Genomic DNA, 10,536 nt, shown 5'->3' with positions numbered 1-10,536 from the left:
GGCTTTAGCTGGCCATTGTCTTGTGGCGGTGAGGCTTTTAACAGGGCAGATGAGGTGGAAACAACTCAACACTTCCTTTTTGACTGCTCCGCGTTTGGCAGGTCAAGACTTAAACACTTGGGAGCGCATACCTTTAGACATATCACCGAACTGGCGGGAGTGGAAATTAAAGGCCTGTGCAAATTTGTATTGGCTATTAAGCGTTTCGCTATTAGTTCGAGCACAGGAGTTCTTGCTTTCTATGGCTTCACAAAAGACTATGTATGTACATATAGCAGTTTAAGAGCGAACTTCGATCAGTCATCTAATCCAACCTAACCTGACCTAACTGTAATGCTGGCAAGAAAAGGCACCCTAGACCCGCAATCAGTAGAATGAGAACGGGTCGGTGTCGCAAGAGTCTTTTGACCCAAGATCGATCGTAAGGGAACTCGCATTGGCCACACTGGCTTCTCTAACTTATAAGATCGTTTACAGAAGTTCTAATTTTACATCTTCACAAATGAGCAAGGGCGATCTCTGGATCGGCTATCGAACCAAACCTAACCTAACCCACAACCATCAAGGACTAGTCACTTCTTTAAATATCCGAAAGCTATCTATTTAAATCCTGATACTAATTCGCTATTTTATTTATTATCATATAAAATATACCCGTAAATTTTTGGAAAATGCACCACTGTGCTTCATGTTAACAGTGATGTATGTACGTGTGTGCCTCCTCTCCCACTCAACAAATCGAAAGCCGCAATTATAGCTTCAATGAGTTAAACACCACTGATGCGGTGGTGGTTCACGCTGGTGTTGCTTGTTTAGGCTGCGTAAGGCAGTTTATATCAATCCAATGTTGTTGCTACTGTTGTTAACTTCGACTTTTTATTGCGACTTTCACGCGTTCGTTCCGCCTTCTGTTCACTTGGTTGGATGTCAAACCAAGTCGAAAGTGTTGGAAGTCAAAAGCATGAATGAGTCAAAATTTTAGACACTATGCAGTTGCAAAGTTATACACATATACCCTTAAGGATGAATTGACAACAAAAACAATACCAACACAATATTATAGCGGGAATAACCGGAACACCACTAAATCGAGGCACAAGGCATGAGGAAAGCAGCAGCAGCTTTCAAAAAATTGCGCTTCGTAATATTCACAATAGTAGGGCAAGACAGCGACGCTAGTCAGTGGCACGTTAGCAACCACTAATGCCACCAGAGTTGGATGAAATGAGGCACGAAACAGCAGAGCAGGATATTCGGCATCAATGCACACTGCAACTTGCGTTTGTTTCTTAATTTCCGAGTATTATTTTAGCTCGTGGGCTCGCATGCTGCCGCTGCCACCGCCGTCGACGCAGCATTGCAACTATGAAATTTCGAATTGGTCCCTTGTGGCATGCCAATATAACGCCTCGCAGGGGGTAAGCCTACGCTCAACACACAGCGATTGCATAACAGATTGACGCGCTCATATCGAGTTGCAGACAAGATTGCATATGGATGGCCGGAACGCGCCTCCATCTGCCAGCTTTCTAAACTGTCCGATGATGGATTGGTACAAATGCCTTCAAATTAAAACACAGAATCGCAGGGATGACCAGCTGAATGAGATGAGTTTACGACTTTCCCCAAATCCTTGCTTGATTTAATCGTGTGTCTCGTCGCTGTATGTGTGTTCGGCATTGTTTCCGATGAATCGTAGGTGAAAATTTTGAATGTCATTTAATTGGGTTACCCGAGCACACAGCTCCTTGCATACATGTATAGTATGTCCTAGCAGGACAGCATGTGTTGCTTGCAAATGGGCGTGGGTACGTGCAGTGGGTGTTGCCTTGATGACATGGCGGTCGCAGCGATAAATGTTCCATTCAACACTTGATTCATTAGCGCGCACAAAACCGGCGCATTTTGAGAATCATTAGTATTTATTGCATTATTAATACACATACATCCATACATACATTGCGGCATTAATATTCCTATAATTTTTGCGACAATGCTTTGGAAATTTCTATTCAATGATTCGGCATATGAGTATATACTTTTATATCGATTACCACAAAGATGACAGCTATTAAACTTAGTTTTTGTTACGGAGGAAAGTCTATGGGTTATACTTTCAGTTATAGTTTCAGCTGTTGGAAGTCGTCGCACAAATCCAGTCGTTTATTTTCCAGTTCGCTTTCAGGCATCATTAAGCGTGTAAATCGTTCTTAAATGAAGACATCTAAATTCCTAATTCCCGAAATGTCTTCAAGCCAGATACCAGAAAAAGCACCCACCCCACCCACAAGCAATGGCGCAGCCGCCAGCATCTCCAGCCTCATCATCAGCAGTATCTAAATTTGCGGCAATCGGTGCGAACGAAAATATTTAAATTTATTTTAATGAACAAAATGCGCGAGGATTTCATACTTCAGCGCAGCTTAAGTAACACAAGTAACAACAACAAAACAAAAGCAACTAAGGCGCTGCGGTGGAAACAAGATGAACTTTGCATTTCGCACAACAAGTGGAATGCCACGAAGAAGGGTTGCTATGCCACAGCTCAGGTTATGCCAATTCCTGTTGTGGTTGCCAGTTGAAAGGGTTAAGGGTCCTTGTTAATTTTGTATGGACCATGATTCAATGCTGTTGTTGTTGTTGTTGTGACGACCGTGTGCTATGGTGTTAATTTATCCGTAGACAAGTTGTGCACTGGTCGGGCAAGTTGTTCGTGAGCTTTCACAATGATTTAAGCATTTGCCACACCGTGAAGGAGTAAATTAAGTGATTAATATAATTTCGGCACCAATGCTTCTAGAAACAGCTAACGGTGTTTGGTGGTTGGGGAAGTAGGGCGGTTATTTCTGATTTACTCTATTTCGTTATGGTTTCACGGCAACTAAATTCCGATAACTTCGATACAAGCTCTTGAAAACAGAGTACTTTAAAATAAATAAAGTACGCTATGTAGATAACTTACGGGCACCTTTTGGTGTTCAATTTCTTCTAAAGTAAACACAAAGTAGAGTTTTCGAATAATTATCACAAACATAAATATGCAAGATTTTTAAGCCCACACGCTTTTCTCCTTGAAGAAAAATGCTTTGCTCTGCGTTTTCTTCGGCACTGCTGCAAAAGTCATCCGCAGTTACGTCATCGTGGCCGAATCCGTGGAGGTGCTCTGTGAAACAGTCATGACCCGACAAGAACTGCGTCAAATCGAAGTCTGCCTCTTCGTGTTGTGCTCAATCTACGCTGCTACGTTCTTAATGAGCCTATGTGTTGATCTTCTTTTTTCTCTCGCATTCCATTGCGTTTACCATTTGTTGAGACTCGCCTGTCTTTTTTTTTGCGTTCGTCGGCCGTTAGACCCGTATTCATGGTGATTATTTTAAAGTAGGCTCTGCTCAGCTCCGAGGCCACCATATCCGACGTCATAAGCCACGTCGTAATGCTGCTACTAATTGTCCTAAACAATTACCCCGGGCCAGTATGCCGAGTTTAAAGCTTGTTCATGTCAAATGTGACCACTGCGCAATATTCTTTATCGCGATGTATTAAGTTACGTTCCAAGCATCCACTGACCTACACAGTCTCTCCAATAGTTTGTCCAACAAATTTTAGGACGATAGGTTAAAGCGATTTTTAAGCTAACTTGATCCCGAATGTGATCCCTATGGTGTGGTGACTGTCACTTTTGTTCGTATAATGTAAAAGGGTATAATTCAAAACGAAAGCATTGCCCTTCATAACCCGATGATGAGACCGAAATATCAGTGCCCAATGCCCCTGCTACCTAGGAAGATAATCCAAGTTCTGACGAAGTTGGGTTTTGAATTTGCAGATGACAGCAATTCAAAATTGTTTTGAGCTCAACAATTTGGTGAGAGATTCGAGACAGCGCTGAGTTGCTTGGATAAAGGCTCAAAAGTGGAAACTTACTTTTGCCGAAAGGGTTCTGCTCCTGGTTTAGATATCGTGAGAAGCAGTTCACTTTCTAATTTGCCAAAGACAACGAGTTGGTTTATTGTACAAATATTGAAGGTTTGATGTATACATTTTAAATCTCATACGTCCCAGGAAAGTGGCAGATTTTCATAGGAGGAGTTCTGCTTCACAATGACGGTTTCTATACTTCCATTCCTTTAGCTTATTCCATATACCTCAAGGAAACCGATAAAAACTCGTAATTAGTTCTTTGCAAATTCAAATATAATGCCAAGTGTGCGGTGATTTAAATATAAGTATTGCGTATGCTGCTTGGAGGAATACATAGGTTTATCAAATTCTCTTGCTTTTTATGTCCATTGGATAGTAAAAACCCAGCAAATCACCGGACCAAAAAGTTTTGGTCTCCTAGGGAGCTTGAAATTGGCGAAAAGAAAGTTCTGCGCGAAACTTTGGTGTCTCCTAAAGCTCTTCTGTTATTTCTTCACATAAAGCTGGGATATAGTTAGGAAGCAATTTCTAAAGCCACTTACAAGTGATAGAATTTGCTTCAAGTACTTAGTTTCAAAGTTTCCAGGTCTCTCAGAGATAAAGTTGAAGGAAGGTGTTTTCGTTGGACCTGATATTTGATGTCTTATGGCCGATCCACAGTTCATCACAACCATGACGGATCCAAAACATAATAAAGAAACATTTCCCCAAAGGGAAGTGTAAAGCAATTCATGCCTAATGCGTCTAAAAGTACGTTTTCTTCATTTCCAATTCGACCATCCTACAGAAAATTTGAGATATATGAGTAAAGATAAAGAGGCGAACGATTGCACCACAATATTGAGTTGGAATATAGATAACAGGGAAAATAGGGCGTGTCAATAATGATCGACTAGCGTTGGACACTTCTTAGAGACCTTAGTCTTTTTTATGTTAAGATGATAACTTGTTTAATTCCTACATTGTTAGAAAACGTGATGTTCTATGACATCATGAAAGTCATTTTGGAATTCAGCACATTATTCTTTGCGTATTCGCTTTTTCAATTCCTTATGCTTAGCTTAACTAGCATACTTCGTGTCAAACATTTTTTAATTCCATGATATACCAGCATTCGACTCAAGGACATACGGACATACAAATCGCTCAATTCAATAAGATTTCTGACAAAGTATGTACATATGTATGTTTTTACTGGCTGATATGCTCGCATGGTTATTCGATGCAGCTGAGCTGTAACGGTGAATGTATTTTGACAGTTTCGGCGGCAAGGAGCCCCCAGTTTTCACTGCCTATTAAACAGTCAGTCGGCTGTCGGAGACAATAAAAGCCAAATTATTTATGTACTCTCATAAATATACAAAGCACAAGCGCTAAAAAGCTGTTATGCCGATTTAAGATATGTGGTGCAAAACATATAAAAACGGTGCCGCGATCTACCTCAACAAGTAGCGTCTCGTCATGTGCTCAACTCACAGGTAGCGATATTCACATCGTAAAGCTGATAACACAATTACAAGAGACATATAGTATGTATAAATGTACATATGTATAGTATAATAATAAGCAAAAAAGTCGCGCAAAAAATACAAAATAAAATAAAATATAAATAAAAATAAAATGTAATAATCATAAATTACTTTATGTGAGATGCCGGTGCAAGATATAGAGACATAGAGACACAGAGAGAGAGATGGTGAGAGTTGGCTGGAAATGTGCAGAGCAAAAAGAAAATTTTAGCCAATTTGTATTTGCGGCGCTTCCATGTCATTTCGTTGCGCCTTAGCGTGTGGGTGGATTGGTGGTTCATTCGATTGTAGGTTCATTGTTGTAACCTTGCCCTTCTTATAGCCGACGACGTCTGCTGCATGCATAAACAATTCCGCCAAATATGGGACATGCAACAAAGCGAAGCATGAATACTTGATAGATTTTTTGTTTGACGCAGATGAAGAGTTTGCATTCTTTCGATTCGCGTTGAGCCGCAAGCCAAGTTTAAGAATTTAATCAAATTCACTTTACGTATTTTAAATATCAATATTTTTCCATTAACTACATACATATATGTATGATTAGCCCAAGCTGCTGCATACAATACAATGTTGGTTTTTGCAAATATTCAGCATCAGCATACTCAAGAACTTCGGATTTTCCTTGGTTAACTGCCAGCTGTGAACTAGAATTATTATTCATCATAAACATTCGCATTAAAGGATTACATGAGTTTACGGGTTTCATCTCTAGAATATTGTCATAAATTTTCAAGTTGATCCGAGTAATAGACTTGACTTGAGAACTTGAGAACTTTTGTGATCGAGGCTGGCTAGGCTAAGTGCCCCGTCTTTAAACGCGTTTTTCTCGAAACTGAGTTTTTGAAATCGGTTGGCAAGTCTTCTCGAGAACTACTCAAGTGATCTTCATGAAATTTTAAATAGGTTTGGGCGATACAATTTTTAAAGGCTTGGTCTCAGAATTTTTTTACAACTATTTGAAAAAAAATGTCGCGAAATTTTCACTGAAATTTTAATTTTTTTGTAACAATGTCTGCCAAAAATCCCAGTCTCAGTGTTTTCCCTTCGTCCAAGTTCTAAGTTAAAGTTTTAACTAAAACACGTATTTTTTCACTTTAGATGATCTTATAAGGAGTTATCTTGCAAGCGTGGGGTCGCCGGAATTGGCGGGTCAATGGCCGAGTTTAGAATATTTTTTCCAAAACTTTCAGATTTTTTTGTAACAGTGTTTGTTTGTAACAATAAAAGATCTAATAAAATGTTCCAATTTTTATATGAAAAATTGTTGAGAAAACCTTTTTTTCCCGAGGAAACCCATGTAACCCCTTATGGTAAAAACTGTCTTTCAAATAGTCATCTAGGATGTTAAATTCTGCATTAGCTTTAGTTTAATCACTTATAACAAACACATAATTTGTAAGATAATAGGCAAATAATCCCAGTAAACAAGTTCTTCCTCGTGTTGGCTTACTCGAATGAGGTTGGTTCGAACTTTTTGTCATTTCGAGAACTTCTTCTTTGTTGGCGTAGATACCTCTCACGACGTTATATCCGATTTTACACTGTTACTGTTTACTTCTTTTCATCCGGGGTGTTTTTTTATGAGACTGGTCCAAAACCCAGCGTACAACCCTGGGGACGGGATGTTTCGACTTCTCACTTTAGCTCGCCTTCAAACGAATATGTTTCGGCTACCCTGAAGATACTTGGTCAAAGACCGGAAGTGATGAGTTGCTTGAGTCATATGCAAAAGAATTGTTTCTGACCACTCCCAAGTGAATGCCGCTAGAGAACTATCCTCACATGCGTGGACTTCTACACATGACTTCCTCCTCCATTCCGAGAACTTAGTTGTTGGAATTATACCCTGAACGGTGTTGATTAAGTTTGCCACGAAGTTGCTAACACCTAGAAGGAAACCTCGGTGACCCTATTAATATAGCTTGAGGAGCTGAGTCGATTTAGACATGTCCGTCTGTCAGTTAATACGCGAACTAATCGCTCAGTTTCTAGAAAGTGCCGATACCAGATACATACCTGCCACACAAACTGAACAGTCAAGGTAAAATTTTTGTTTGGAAAAATTTTTAGTTGACGAGACGATTTCTTCTTTGGAAACTTTTTTATTTGATGAGATATCTTCATGGAATTCCGCGCGGATTATTATTCAAGGCTACCATATCTGAACAAATTGCTCAGATCGGATTTTATTATCATATAGCTGTTATATAAACTGACTGACAACTGAAAAAGTTCTTGGATGGAAACTTTTGTATATTGTGAAGGGTATTAAAGCTTCGGTGCAATATAATTTAACGTTTTTCTACTTTTTATTAGTGTTGTTGCACATCTGGTTTGAGTATCCTGTTCTTTGAAGTACGATATAAAACTTGAGCTAATTGTTTTGAGCAAATCGTTACCGAGTCTGCAGACTGCAGTGTCGCTTTAGTCGATTATTGACACCTATTTACATCACATTAGGTGAATGCTGTGTTGAAAGTTTTATTGAGGGTTTGACTATTGTACCCTGGTGACTATATTATGTCCACGAAATGGCCATCTATAAGCATAATCGCCAAACATAATTTTCTGCATTTGGGAATCGGGTATAAGTAAAATATGGATAAAACCAAAAATATTGAAAAATTGCAACATTAAATTTAATAAGAGAATATATTAAGCAAATATTTGCTTCTACATTGCTTAAGTTCCGAAAAGTTTCGCACGGTAAACTTAAAAAGGGGTCCAGTAAATTTAATGTGGGCGGTAAATACAATTCTTAGTCGCCTATGTACGTATGTATGTGTAGGTGTATATACACAAGTACGTGACAGACGCTCATCCGCTAGTACATGTCTAACTGCATTGGCGTGTGTATATAAGCACACACGTATGTGTGTGTGTGGTTACGTTTGTGTGTACACCCATGAGATACGGCCTCTGCGCAGACGCCGACATGGAAAGTGAAATGCCGAGTATTATTTTCGTATTTAATCGCAGTTGAAATGCTGACTTTAAACAGTATTTCGTGATTTTGTTGTTGTTGCTGTTGTTGTCAAACGATAGCTCCCAAATGGATGCTGCAAACAAAATATGGGGTAGACAGCCATTTGATTTACTCACCGTCAAATAGCTATACATATACAGATGCATACGTATCTGTTATGCTACGCGAGCATAATTCATAACGGTACTGCTTTTATTTATTTGTGCTCTACTGTTCAATAACCATGCTGTCGGAATGCAAATGGCGTTGGTGACAATCTACATGGGGGAGATTTTCAAAACGAATGGAACGGTACATGAAATCAGATAATACATATACATATATGTGTGTAAACTACATGTGTATATTTGTAAGTAACTTTACATATAGAGCTAAAAGCTTAGCACCTTTTCAAGCCGCAACTTAAGACATAACACTGGATATTTATTTTTATACATACATACATATGTACATAAATTTAACTAAATAATTGGTAAAAATAATATAATGTTTTTGAATTAAGTATTAAATTGCTGTAAAAATAAATGAAAAATTATTTCGGGGGTTCTAATTTAGAAACTGTGACCAAATTTGCAAATGGGTTTGAAAACCTTCAAAAAAATCGTTGGTTTTTTTCTTATTAAATAATAAAATAGTTCAAAATCTTCTCGGAAATAATTTGAAATTTTAAAAACCCTTTCAGGTTGATATTTTTGAATATGTAAACTTTAGAATTATACAAAAATCGACTTTTTCAGATTTATAGACCAGAATACCCCCTTAAAAACAACATTTTGTAAGCCGTTTGACGCGACATCTCGAAAAATTGTTATGCGATTTTGTTCAAATTGGCACACATTTTTGAAATGACATTTTCTAGGCATTGAATGAACGATTTTATTTTTTTTTTCAAGCCAATACATAGCGAAAAAGTTTTTTTTTTCAAAGTCTGTCAAAAATTCAAAATTTAATTATTATATTTTCCTTTGTCCAATAATGAGATTTACCATTGTACAAATTTTGCAAAATACTGTTTGAATATATAGCCTGGATATGTTGATATATTCATATTATATACATATATGTACATATGTGACATCCGATCAAACTAAAAAATTACTATTTCTTTTATTTTATTTTTATCCAAAAAAAAAACAGTTTTTTGTGCTTTTCCACCAACTTTTTTTCAAAATTGACTGTTCCATTCGATTCTTCGTTCAATTTTACATAAGAATCAATGTTCAAAAATGTGGGACTCTGAACATCCTTAAGTTTATCACTTACGGATTTAAAGAGGCATGCGTTTGATTTTAAAAATTATTCACTTTCATATTCCTAACACAATAAATATTCTATTACCATTAAAAAAAAAAGACGAAAACATCAATTTCATACATATGTACATACATCACATAAATAGCACAAACTGAAAAGAGTTCACAAAAAGGTGCAAACATTTACAAAAATTATTGAAAAAAGTAGCATAAGATTGCTCACTTCAGTAGTATTTTGTACTATATCCACCATTTTTAATCACTTCTTCACATCTTCGCTATATGCGGTCCACCAGTTTTTGACATCGTTCCTTTGGGATTGATTTCAATTCAGCGCATAAATCAATTTCAGCCCATGAATCCTCAAAATTTCTGAATTTTTTTCTGGCTATTTTGGTCTTGATATCATTCCATAAATTTTTTATTGGCTTCAGATCTGTGCTTTGCACAGGCCTATCCAATATTCCAATTTTTTCACTGTCAAGCGAATGTTTAACTACCTTTGCGGTGTGCTTCAGATCATTGTCATGCATAAATGTCCAGATTATGGGTATGGATTCAAATACAAATATCTATATTGTTCACAGTAAATCAAAAAATTACTAAAACTGGTCCATTTTACCATATATTCAAACAATTGTCCCGACGCAATCCCATAAAGAAGCGACCACGATATTTCCACCGTCGTGCTTAATGGTTTTTTGGAATACCAAGGTTTAAGGGCTTGATCTTGTGAACGACATTAAATGTTTTTCCATCTGGTACTATTTATCTCGGTTTCGTCGCTTCAAAACACGTACTTCCAAAATTATGCTGGTTTTCCTCTGTGGGTTTTTGCAAATGC

Source organism: Bactrocera tryoni, chromosome 5 (assembly GCF_016617805.1).
Source record: "Bactrocera tryoni isolate S06 chromosome 5, CSIRO_BtryS06_freeze2, whole genome shotgun sequence".
Taxonomy (NCBI): domain Eukaryota; kingdom Metazoa; phylum Arthropoda; class Insecta; order Diptera; family Tephritidae; genus Bactrocera; species Bactrocera tryoni.
Note: the sequence above shows the minus strand (reverse complement) of the source record.